Source organism: Arachis hypogaea, chromosome 17 (genome assembly GCF_003086295.3).
Source record: "Arachis hypogaea cultivar Tifrunner chromosome 17, arahy.Tifrunner.gnm2.J5K5, whole genome shotgun sequence".
NCBI classification, from domain to species: domain Eukaryota; kingdom Viridiplantae; phylum Streptophyta; class Magnoliopsida; order Fabales; family Fabaceae; genus Arachis; species Arachis hypogaea.
The window spans coordinates 50802418-50816081 of record NC_092052.1 but is presented as its reverse complement, the minus strand read 5'-3'; the positions used below and the strand labels follow the sequence as shown (position 1 = coordinate 50816081).

Below are 13664 nucleotides of genomic sequence, written 5' to 3'. Positions count from 1 at the left end.
CTCCTTGTTTTCAAAAAATTTGGAGGGAAAACACCAAGGAACACCAAACTTAAAAATTTTAAGATCAAGACACAAGGAAAACTCAAGAACACTTTGAAGACTCACACGAACACAAGAACATGAAGGAAGAACACCAAACTTAAAATTTTTAGAAAACCAAACCAATATTTTCGAAAATCAAAGGGAAATCACCAAGAAAACACCAAACTTAAAGTTTGGCACAAGATTTAATAGAAAAAATATTTTTGAAAAAGAAGGTTTTGAAAAGAGCATAAAAGATTCTAACCCAATCAAATTAATGTTGTAGCCAAATGAGTTATGGGACCTTCAAAAATTTTAAGAAAGATTATTTTTGAAAACACCAAACTTAAAGTTTGGCACAGGATTTAATAGAAAAATTATTTTTGAGAAAGGTTTTTTTTAAAAAATATGATAGCCAATTATCATGAACATAAACACCACGTTCTAAATAACTGAGCTATAAATTTAAAGTATTTTAACAAGGGGTAATTAATAAAAGACTCTAAACAAAAAAAAAAGAAAGATTTTTCCTAATCTAAGCAACAAAATAATCCGTCAGTTGTTCAAACACGAACAATCCCCGGCAACAGCGCCAAAAACTTGGTGCACGAAATTGTAATGTTACTGTTCACATTACTCTCTTACAACTTCGCACAACTAACCAGCAAGTGCACTGGGTCGTCCAAGTAATACCTTACGTGAGTAAGGGTCGAATCCCACAGAGATTGTTGGTTTGAAGCAATCTATGGTTATCTTGTAAATCTTAGTCAGGAAGTCAATTATGTTTATCAGTTGAATTATGAATAACCAGTAGAGCATAAATGAAAAGTTACTTGTTGTGTAGTAATGGAGAATATGTTGGAGTTTTGGAGATGCTTTGTCTTCTGAATCTCTGCTTTCCTCTGTCTTCTGATTCACGCACGCACGTCCTCCTATGGCAAGCTGTGTGTTGGTGGATCACCGTTGTCAATGGCTACCTTCCATCCTTCCAGTGAAAACTACGCTCACGCACTCTGTCACAGCACGGCTAATCACCGGTTGGTTCTCGATCCGGTTGGAATAGGATTTACTATCCTTTTGCATCTGTCACTAACGCCCAGCCTTCAGGAGTTTGAAGCTCGTCACAGTCATTCAATCCTAGAATCCTACTTGGAATACCACAGACAAGGTTTAGACTTTTCGGATTCTCATGAATGCTGCCATCAGTTCTAGCTTATACCACGGAGATTCTGATTAAAGAATCTAAGAGATACTCATTCAATCGGATATAGAACGGAGGTGGTTGTCAGGCACACGTTCATGGTTTGAGGAAGGTGATGAATGTCACGGATCATCACCTTCATCACAGTTAAGCGCGAATGAACATCTTAGATAGGAACAAGCGTGTTTGAATGGAAAACAGAAATACTTGCATTAATTCATTGAGACACAGCAGAGCTCCTCACCCCCAACAATGGGGTTTAGAGACTCATGCCGTCAGAGAATACAAAGTTTAGATCTGAAATGTCATGCGATCCCAAATAAGCCTCTAAAAGTTGTTTAAATACTAAACTAGTAGCCTAGGGTTACAAAATATGAGTGGACTATGATGGATGATGCAGAGATCCACTTCTGGGGCCCACTTGGTGTGCTGGGGCCCACTTGGTGTGTGCTGGGGCTGAGACTTTAAGCAATCCACGTGCAGAGGCCATTTGTGGAGTTGAACGCCAGTTTTTGTGCCAGTTTGGGCGTTCAACTCCAGTTTTTGATCCTTTTCTGGCGCTGGACGCCAGAATTGGGCAGAGGACTGGCGTTGAACGCCAGTTTACGTCGTCTATTCTTGTGAAAAGTATGGACTATTATATATTGCTGGAAAGCCCTGGATGTCTAATTTCCAACGCAATTGGAAGCACGCCATTTCGAGTTCTGTAGCTCCAGAAAATCCACTTTGAGTGCAGGGAGGTCAGAATCCAACAGCATCAGCAGTCCTTTTTCAGCCTGAATCAGATTTTTGCTCAGCTCCTTCAATTTCAGCCAGAAAAATACCTGAAATTACAGAAAAACACACAACTCATAGTAAAGTCCAGAAATATGAATTTTTCCTAAAAACTACTAGAAATAGACTAAAAACTAACTAAAACATACTCTAAACTATATGAAATTATCCCCAAAAAGCGTATAAAATATCCGCTCATCAATAAGTCCCAAAAGGACATGTAAAAGTAGTCTTTTCCTGATCCTCAGGAGCTATATGAATCTGGAAATAACCTGTGTAACCATCTAAAAAGCAATAATGTGATTTACCTGATAGGCGATCCAACATTTGATCAATGAATGGAAGTGGGTAGTGATCCTTATGGGTAGCTTGGTTGAGACGCCTGTAATCAATGCAGACTCTCCAAGCATTCTGAACTCTAGTTGCTTTGAGCTCTCCGTGCTCACTCTTCACTGTAGTGACTCCAGATTTCTTGGGCACCACTTGTACTGGGCTTACCCATTCACTGTCTGAAATGGGATATATGATACTTGCTTCTAATAGTCTGGTCACTTCCTTTTTGACAACTTCCAAGATTGTGGGATTCAATCTTCTTTGGGGTTAATGGACAGGTCTTGCTCCCTCTTCTAAAAATATTATGTGCTCGCATACTTGAGGGTTGATTCCCACTATGTCTGCCAAACTCCACCCAATGGCCTTCTTATGCTTCCTCAGTACATCAAGTAACTGCTCTTCTTGTTGGAAAGTCAGTTCCCTTGCAATAATAACCGGAAGCTTCTGCTCATCCTCAAGATAAGCGTATTTGAGATGTGGAGGGAGAGGTTTCAATTCTAACTTTTGATCATAGGCAGGCTCTGGATTATCTGGGGCTCGTAAAAATGGCGAAGTGCCCCCATTGTCAGTTAAGAGGGTCCCCACACTTGGACCTTGTCCAGTGTGCCTCTCTTCAAACTCTTCCTTTTGAACTTCAGCCACACTTTCATCTATGACATCACACTGGAAGATAGAACGATCATCTGGGGGTTTGTCAATGACTCTATTCAGATTGAAGATTACTATGCGGCCATCTATTTCAAAGGAGTATGTTCCTGAAAAAGCGTCTAATTTGAATTTTGATGTCTTCGGGAATGGTCTTCCAAGTAGGATTGATGATGGCTTATCTGAATCATCATGGGCATCTCCAAGATATAAAAATCAGTGGGGAATGTGAGCCCTTTAATGTTCACCAAAACATCTTCAGCAACTCCAGCCACTATAATAATGCTTTTATCTGCTAACACAAAATGAGCTGCCGACCTTTTTAAGGGAGGGAGCCTCAAAACATCATATATAGACAAAGGCATTATACTGACACATGCTCCTAAATTGCACATGCAATCATAAATTACTACACCACCAATAGTACAACTAACTATGCAAGGACCTGGATCACTACATTTTTCAGGTAATCCTCCCATTAAAGCAGATATAGAACTACCTAAAGGAATAGTTTCTAATTCATTAATTTTGTCTTTATGGATACATAAGTCTTTTAGAAACTTTGCATATTTAGGTACCTGCTGAATAACATCAAAAAGGGGAACAGTTACCTCAACCTTTTTGAATATCTCTACCATTTTAGGATCGGGTTCCAGCTGCTTCCTGGGCTTCCTTGCAAGTTGTGGAAATGGAATAGGAGTAGTGTTTTCTGTGGTGTCTGCGCCTTTTGGTGCTTCCTTCTGTGGTTGAGTTGTTTCTTCTTCAGCTATGTCCTGTATATCCTCTTCCTCTTCAACATCTTTGATTTCTACCACCTCTTCAGCTGAGGCATATTCTGGTGACCTTGGTTCCTCCTGATTCCTCTCCTGCAGTGTGTTTCCGGACCTCAAGGTGATGGCATTAATGCCTCCCTTTGGATTGGGTAATGGTTGAGAGGGGATTCCAGTGGTGCTTGAAGGTTGGTTACTGAAATCTTGTGCTGATCCAAACTGTGTCATAAAAGCTTACAGAGTAGAGGTGAGACCATTCAGACTGGCATTAATACTATTCATGATGTTGTTTTCCATGGTCTGTTGTCTTTTCTCAAAAGATTATTGTAGATCTTCATTAGAAGATAACGAAGAATGAGTAAATTGAGAGGTCTGCTGCTGATTATTCTGTGGTCCTTGGTTCTGCCTCAGGTGAGGTGCTCTGTAAGGTTGATTTTGCTACCTGTTGTTGTTATTGTTCCACCTCTGATTTCCCTGATTATCTCTGCCTCCTCTGTTATTGTTGTCCCTCCAATTCTGGTTTGAATTGTCCTGCCATCCATGGTTATTATTTCCACTTTGATTGTACCCTTGGTTGGGGCGGTCATAGAAGTTGTGAGTGGATGCCACCATGTTGTCTTCTTGTTGGAGCTGCGGGCATTCATCAGTATAATGGCTATAATTAGCACAGATTCCGCAAATTCTTTATGGGACTAGTTGTTGGTTTTGCTGTGGTGGAGGAGGTTGAGCTTGCTGAGCTTGTTGATTCAACTGCATTTGCTTCAGCAAGTTGGTCATCTCATATATACTCTAAGTTAGAGTAGCAGTCTCTCTGCTAGAAGATACTTCTGCAACGGCTTTTGAACGGCCTTGCTGTTGTCTGTGGTTCCTAGTAGATTCAGCTAAATCACTGATCAATTGCCAAGCTTCATCAGTGGTCTTGTACTTCTTCATAGACCCATTGCTGGCACTTTCCAATGTGGTCTTATCTTGGGGTCTCATACCCTGTGTGATATAGCTGAGTAGCACGATCTTGTCAATCATGTGGTGGGGGCATGCTTCCAAAAGATTATTGAAGCGCTCCCAGTATTCAAAGAGAGTCTCATTGTCATCCTGAACAATTGTGGAGATATCCTTCCTTAGTTTATCAGTAACTTCAGATGGAAAGAATTTCTCCAGAAACTCCTTTCTGAGTGTATTCCAGTTGGATACATTTGCTAGAGGTTGAGTGTAGTACCACTCTCTTGCTTTTTCCTCCAGAGAAAATGGAAAAGCTTTCAGCAGAATTGAAGTTTCATCAGTGCCATCACGCCTGACAGTAGAACAGGCTGCCTGGAAATCTCTCAAGTGCTTGCTAGGCTCTTGAGCAGGTAGGCCATGAAACTTGGGCATCAAATTTACCAGTGCAGTCTATATTTCAAAATCTGTAGCTACCGCTGGATGATGCGCTTGAAACGGTTGCATTGTAAAATCAGGGGCTCCTTCCTCCTGGATGGTAACTCTCCTAGCTGCCATGTTTTCTGCACGTAAAACAACCGAATCAGTAGAACGGGGGCTGATTTCTTCCTCAGATTCACTTTCAGATCCGCCCTCAGAGCGGGCTAACCGACGCTGTTCTCGCCTTATTCGTGAAATTGTCCTTTCAATTTCAGGATCGAATATTAGCAAGCGTGGATCAGGAAGTGAACGCGTCATTTGACGGAAGAAACATGCAGCTCATAGTAGCAAAATAAAATAAAATGCAATTAAATAAATTCTAATTAATAAATTTAGCACTCTATTGCAACTCCCCAGCAACGGCGCCAAAAATTTATGAGACGCAGAAGCTGATAAATTAAAAATTATTAAAATGGTTACGTTGCAAGTATAGTTCTTAACTCACCAAAAATCTACCTATCAATTTAAAATTATGTCACAGAGAGTTAAATTAAAAATTATTGGGAGTGTTAAGTCCCAGGTCGTCTACCAACGAGTTGCAGAAAAGTGTGCTATCTTATTAATCAGATGTTCAAAGAAGTTGAGTTAGGTAAATTGGAATTTAAATTGAGGAAATTCAATTAATATGAATAAAAGCCTTGACTGGTAGTTGATTGGTTGGAATTTTTACTATTGATGGAATGATTGTAAGATTAATTTATAATTAATGGTTGTTCTGTTTGGTTATCCTTTACTAGGTAAGGGAAAGTCAAACAAGTTGGAATTCCGGATCTGTTCACAAGTTGCAACCCACTTAGTTCAAAGGAATTGGCGTTGGTGACAGGATAGCAATCCAACATTTAACCCAATTACAAATTTTTCTTTCAATCCTTCCAACTCAAGAGTTCCTTTTAATCAACTCCCATCAAGTAAAGAAACTACTCACTCATCGTAAATAATAAATCCATAACACATGAAAGGGAATTAAAAGAAGACATGATTATTGGAATTGAAATTGAATTAAAAAGAAATAATCCTTGCATTAAATAATCATAAAAGTATCTGAATGACAAAATTGAACAAAACAAAGAATATGGAAGAATAAAACCAAGTTGAGAAAACGAACTAGAATGACGAAGTCTTGATGAGGAAATAACTCTTCTCAATGTTCCAATGCTAAGACCAATTGAAAATTAAAATTCTAAAAACCTAGAGAGAAAAACCTAAGAGAGTAAAACTGGATCTCCCACTGTCTCTGAATGAATGTGTTCTTTTGTTTCTGCATATTCTCCGGCTCTAGTCTGCAGTTCCTGGCCGAAAATTGGGTCGAATTAAGGTCCAAAACCGCCCCAACGAATTCTGCAGATTATGCAGATCGCACATGTCACGCGATCGCATCATCCATACGGACGCGTCATTCGCGCTTTTCCATGACACGCGTTCGCGTCATCCACGCTACCGCGTCGCCTAAGCTTTTCCAATCCGCGCGGCCGCGTGAGCCATGCGGCCGCGTCACTGTGATTTGCTCTCCTTTGCACGGTCGCGTGAGCCATCCGACCGCATCACTTCTCGCTGGTTATCTCCTCAAATTCTTGTGTTCCTTCCATTTTTGCTAGCTTCCTTTCCAATCTCCAACTCATTTATGCCCTGTAAAGTCTGAAACACTCAACACACAGATCACGGCATCGAATGGAATAAAGGAGAATTAAAAATAAATAATTAAAGTCTCTAGGAAGCAGTTTTCAAACATGTAATAAATTCAGGAAGGAAATCTAAATGCATGCTAATTTAATGAATAAGTGAGTAAGGATCATGATAAAACCACACAATTAAACACAATATAAATCATAAAATAGTGGTTTATCACTACTTTATGAGTCTTGGCCATGACCCTAAGCATTTGTTTTCCAGTATTACCACCGGATACATAAATGCCACAGACACATAACTGGGTGAACCTTTTCAGATTGTGACTCAGCTTTGCTAGAGTCCCCAATTAGAGGTGTCCAGAGCTCTTAAGCACACTCTTTTTTCTTTGGACCACGACTTTAACCGCTCAGTCTCAAGTTTTCACTTGACACCTTCACGCCACAAGCACATGGTTAGGGACAGCTTGGTTTAGCCGCTTAGGCCAGGATTTTATTCCTATGGGCCCTCCTATCCACTGATGCTCAAAGCCTTGGATCCTTTTTATTTGCCTTTTGGTTTAAAGGGCTATTGGCTTTTTTTGCTTGCTTTTTATTTTTCTTCTCTTTTTTTTCTACAAGCTTTTCACTGCTTTTTCTTGCTTCAAGAATCATTTTTATGATTTTTCATATTATCAAATAACATTTCTCCTTTTCCATTATTCTTTTAAGAGCCAACATTTTTAACATTCATGAACAACAAATCCAAAAATATGCACTGTTCAAGCATTCATTCAGAAAGACAAAAGTATTGCCACTACATCAAAATAACTAAACTGTTTTAAAATTTGAAATTCATGCACTTCTTTTTCTTTTTTCAATAAAAAACATTTTTCATTTAAGAAAGGTGATGGATTCATTTTCATAGCTTTAAGGCATAGATACTTAGACACTAGTGATCATGTAATAAAGACACAAACATAAATAAACATAAAGCATAAAAATTCGAAAAACAGAAAACAAAGAACAAGGAAATTAAAGAACGGGTCCACCTTAATGATGGCGGCTTGTTCTTCCTCTTGAAGATCTTATGGAGTGCTTGAGCTCCTCAATATCTCTTTCTTGCCTTTGTTGCTTCTCTCTCATAACTCTTTGCTCTTCTCTAATTTTATGGAGGAGGATAGAATGCTCTTGGTGCTCCACCCTTAGTTGTCCCATGTTGGAACTTAATTCTCCTAGGGAGGTGTTGATTTGCTCCCAATAGTTTTGTAGAGGAAAATGCATCCCTTGAGGTATCTCAGGGGTTTTATGATGAGGAATTTCCACATGCTCTTGTCCATGAGTGGGATCTCTTGTTTGCTCCATCCTTTTCTTAGTGATGGGCTTGTCCTTATCAATGAGGATGTCTTCCTCTATGTCAATTCCAGCTGAATTGCAAAGGTGACAAATAAGATGAGGGAAGGCTAACCTTGACAAAGTAGAGGAGTTGTCTGCCACCTTGTAGAGTTCTAGGGATATAACCTCATGAACTTCTACTTCTTCTCCAATCATGATGCTATGGATCATGATAGCCCGGTCTATAGTAACTTCAGACCGGTTGCTAGTGGGAATGATTGAGCGTTGGATGAACTCCAACCATCCCCTAGCCACGGGCTTGAGGTCATGCCTTCTTAGTTGAACCGGCTTTCCTCTTGAATCTCTCTTCCATTGAGCGCCCTCTTCACAAATGTCTATGAGGACTTGGTCCAACCTTTGATCAAAGTTGGCCCTTCTAGTGTAGGGGTGTGCATCTCCTTGCATCATTGGCAAGTTGAATAACAACCTTACATTTCCCCCGAACCATTGTAAGCCAATTCTTTGGGTCCGGGTTCACACTTTGATCATGGTTCTTGGTGATCCATGCATTGGCATAGAACTCTTGAACCATTAAGATCCCGACTTGTTGAATGGGGTTGGTGAGAACTTTCCAACCTCTTCTTCGAATCTCATGTCGGATCTCCGGATATTCACCCTTTTGAGCTTGAAAGGGACCTCGGGGATCACTTTCTTCTTGGCCACAACTTCATAGAAGTGGTCTTGATGCACCCTTGAGATAAATCTCTCCATCTCCCATGACTCGGAGGTGGAAGCTTTTGCCTTCCTTTTCCTCTTTCTAGAGGTTTCTCCGGCCTTAGGTGCCATAAATGGTTATGGAAAAATAAAAAGCAACGCTTTTACCACACCAAATTTAGAAGGCTTGCTCGTCCTCAAGCAAAAGAAGAAAGAATAGAATAGAGGAAGAAGAAATAGAGGAGATGGAGGGGGGTTAGTGTTTCGGCCAAGGGGGAGAAGTAGTGTTCAAGATGTGTAAAAATGAAGGGGTGAAGATAGGTTTATATAGGAGTGGGGAGAGGGTAAGGTTCGGCCATGTATGGGTGGGTTTGGGAGGGAAAGTGTTTTGAATTTGAATGGTGAGGTAGGTGGGGTTTATGATTGGTGAAGGGTTTATAGAGAAGAGGGTAAGATTTGATAGGTGAGGGATTTTTGGGGAAGAGGTATTGAGTTGATTGGTGAAGGGCATTTGGGAAAGAGTATTATAAAATGTGTGAAGAAGAGAGTGAGTGAGTTGAGGTTGGTGGGGATCCTGTGGGGTCCACAGATCCTGAAGTGTCAAGGATTTCTCATCCCTGCATCAATTAGGCGTGCAAAACGCCTTCTGCTGCCAATCCTGGCGTTTAACGCCAGCTTCTTGCCCTTTTCTGGCGTTAAACGCCATTCTAGTGCCCATTTCTGGCGTTAAACGCCCAGAATGGTGCCAGACTGGGCGTTTAACGCCCATTCTGCTGCCCTTACTGGCGTTTAAACGCCAGTAGCCTTCTCCTCCAGGGTGTGCTATTTTTCATTCTGTTTTTAGTTTGTTTTTGCTTTTTCAATTATTTTTGTGACTTCACATGATCATCAACCTACAGAAAACATAAAATAATAATAGAAAATAAAAATTTAACATAGATAAGTAAAATTGGGTTGCCTCCCAACAAGTGCTTCTTTAATGTCAGTAGCTTGACAGTGGGCTCTCATGGAGCCTCACAGATACTCAGAGCATGATGATGGCCTCTCAACACCAAACTTAGAGTTTGGTTGTGGCCTCCCAACACCAAACTTAGAGTTTGAATGTGGGGATTTTGTTTGACTCTGTATTGAGAGAAGCTTTTCATGCTTCCACTCCATGGGTACAGAGGGAGATCCTTGAGCTTTAAATACAATGGAGTCCTCATTCAGTTGAAGGACCAATTTTCCTCTGTCAACATCAATCACAGCTCTTGCTGTGGCTAGGAAGGGTCTGCCAAGGATGATGGATTCATCCATATACTTCCCAGTATCTAGGATTATGAAATCAGCAGGGATGTAGTGGTCTTCATCCTTTACTAAGACATCCTCTACAAGTCCATAAGCCTGTTTCCTTGAACTGTATGCCATCTCTAGTGAGATTCTTGCAGCTTGTACCTCAATGATTCCCAGCTTCTCTATTACAAAGAGAGGCATGAGGTTTATGCTTGACCCTAGATCACACAGAGCCTTCTCAAAGGTCATGGTGCCTATGGTACAAGGTAGTGAGAACTTTCTAGGATCTTGTCTCTTTAGAGGTAATTTCTGCCTAGTCAAGTCATCCAGTTCTTTGGTGAGCAAGGGGGGTTCATCCTCTCAAGTCTCATTACCAAATAACTTGGCATTTAGCTTCATGATTGCTCCAAGGTACTTAGCAACTTGTTCTTCAGTAACATCTTCATCCTCTTCAGAGGAAGAATACTCATCAGAGCTCATGAATGGCAAAAGTAAATTCAATGGAATCTCTATGGTCTCAGTGTGAGCCTCAGATTCCCATGGTTCCTCATTAGGGAATTCCTTAGAGACCAGTGGACGTCCATTGAGGTCTTCCTCAGTGGAGATCACTGCCTCTTCCTCCTCTCCAAGTTCAGTCGTGTGGGTTATGTTGATGGCCTTGCACTCTCCTTTTGGATTCTCTTCTGTATTGCTTGGAAGAGTACTAGAAGGGAGTTCGGTAACTTTCTTACTCAGCTGACCCACTTGTGCCTCCAAATTTCTAATGGAAGACCTTGTTTCAGTCATAAAACTTTGAGTGGTTTTAATTAAATCAGAGACTACAGTGGCTAATTCAGAGTGGTTCTGCTTGGAATTCTCTGTTTGTTGCTGAGAAGATGATGGAAAGGGTTTCCCATTGCTAAACCTATTTTTTTCACCATTATTATTGTTGAAGCCTTGTTGAGGCCTCTGTTGATCCTTCCATGAGAGGTTTGGATGATTTCTCCATGAAGGATTATAGGTGTTTCCATAGGATTCTCCCATGTAATTCATCTCTTCCATTGCTGGGTTCTCAGGATCATAAGCTTCTTCTTCAGATGAAGCTTCTTTGGTACTGCCTGTTGCTGCTTGCATTCCAGACAGACTTTGAGAAATCATATTGACTTGTTGAGTCAATATTTTGTTCTGAGCCAATATGGCATTCAGAGTATCAATTTCAAGAACTTCTTTCTTCTGATTTGTCCCATTATTCACAAGATTCCTTTTAGAAGTGTACATAAATTGGTTATTTGCAACCATCTCAATGAGATCCTAAGCTTCTGCAAGCGTCTTCTTCAGATGAAGAGATCCTCCAGCAGAGCTGTCTAATGACATCTTGGACAGTTCAGATAGACCATCATAGAGGATACCTATGATGCTCCATTCTGAGAGCATGTCAGAAGGACACCTTCTGATCAATTTCTTGTATCTTTCCCAAGCTTCATAGAGGGATTCACCTTCCTTCTGTCTGAAGGTTTGGACTTCACTCTAAGCTTACTCAATTTTTGAGGTGGAAAGAACTTTGCCAAGAAGGCATTGACTAGCTTTTCCCAAGAGTTAAGGCTTTCTTTAGGTTCTGAATCCAACTATGTTCTAGCTCTGTCTCTTACAGCAAAGGGAAAAAGCATAATCTTGTAGACCTCGGGATCAACCCCATTGGTCTTGACAGTGTCACAGATTTGTAAGAATTCAGCTAAGAACTGATGAGGATCTTCCAATGGAAGTCCATGAAACTTACAATTCTATTGTATCAGAGAAACTAATTGAGGGTTAAGCTCAAAGTTGTTTGCTCCAATGGCAGGGATTTAGATGCTTCTCCCATAGAAGTCAGGAGTAGGTGCAGTAAAGTCACCAAGCACCTTCCTTGCATTGTTGGTATTGTTGTTGTTTTTGGCTGCCATGGCTTCTTCTTGTTTGAAAAGTTTTGTTAGGTCCTCTATAGAGAGTTGTACTTTAGCTTCTCTTAGCTTTCTCTTCAAGGTCCTTTCAGGTTTAGGATCAGCTTCAACAAGAATGCCTTTGTCCTTGCTCCTGCTCATATGAAAGAGAGGGGAAGAAAATATGGAATCCTCTATGTTACAGTATAGAGATTCTTTGAGGTGTCAGAGGAAAATAAAAATAGAAGGATGTGAGAAGAGGGGAAGAATTTTTGAAAATAAATTAAAAAGATTTAGAAATAATAAAAGAAACTTGAAAATTTGATTGATGATTTTCGAAAATCAAGATTGGGAAAGAAATTAAGTGATTTTTGAAAAAGATTTTGAAATTAGAAATCAAAGAGATATGATTGAAACTTAATTTTGAAAAAGATGTGAATGAGAATTTAAAAAAAAAAGGAAAGTTTTAAAATTAAAGTTGATTACTTGACTAACAAGAAATTAAAAGATATGATTCTAGAATTTAAAATATGATCCTTTCTTAATAGGCAAGTAACAACTAGAAAATTTTGAATTAAATCATTAATTGTAACAAATATTTTCCAAAATAGTAATAAATAAAAAAAATTGAAAAGAAATTGATTTTGAAAGGATATGATTGAAAAGATATGATTTGAAAAAGATTTGATTTTGAATAATTATGAAAACTTGAAAAAGATTTGAATTAAAAACAAATCTTCCCTCTAGTGTCCTCCTGGCGTTAAACGCCCAAAATGCTACCTTTTTGGGCGTTTAACGCCCACCTGGCTGGCGTTTAAACGCCAATTTTCCTTCTTCACTAGGCGTTTTAAACGCCCAGTTTTTTCTGTGTAATTCCTCTGCTAAATGTTCTGAATCTTCAATTCTCTGGTTATTAACTTGAAAAGACACAATTTAAAAAAATTTTAAATTTTTAAATGATGAGAAACAATAAAAAATGCAACTAAGATCAAATAAACAATGCATGCAAGACACCAAACTCAGAAGTTTGTATATTAAGGACTATAACAATTTAAAAATGCATGTAAGAAACAACAAAAGACACAAAACAAGAGAATTTAAAGATCAGAGCAAGGAAATCATCAAGAATAACTTGAAGATCAATGAAGAACATAATGCACATATTCGAAAAAATGCAAGGAAAATAAAGACATGCAGGACACCAAACTTAAAATTAGACACTAGACTCAAACAAGAAACATAAAATATTTTTTATTTTTATGATTTATAAAAAAAAATTTTGCGATTTTTCGAAATTATATGAAAAGGAAAATAAAGGGATTCAAAATTTTTAATGAGAATTCCAGGAATCATTTCAATGTTAGTCTAAAACTCCGGTCCAGGAAATAGACACGGCTTACTAGCCAGCCAAGCTTTCAGTGAAAGCTTCGGTCCAAAATACTAGACATGGCAATGGCAGCCAAGCTTTAGCAGATCATTACTTTCAACAGCAAGATTGATAGAAATCATCAAGCTCTTGTGATGATAAGTTGAAACCTTAGTCCAAAAGATTAGACATGACATCACAGCCAGCCAGACTTCAACAAATCATCATGAAACTCTAGAATCATCTTAAAAACTTGAAGAACAAATAGAAATTTTTTTTTGTATTTTTGAAGAATTTTTCGAAAATAAAAACTAAAAA

General features: G+C 39.2%; 1 non-coding gene across 1 annotated transcript; it reads left to right on the top strand.

The window, feature by feature from the left end:
* The first annotated feature begins 4761 nt into the window (after positions 1–4761).
* LOC112767941 (small nucleolar RNA R71) lies at positions 4762–4869 on the top strand. The gene has a single exon (XR_003185380.1). It is a non-coding gene; the product is annotated as a small nucleolar RNA R71 (small nucleolar RNA).
* The last annotated feature ends 8795 nt before the right edge of the window (positions 4870–13664 follow it).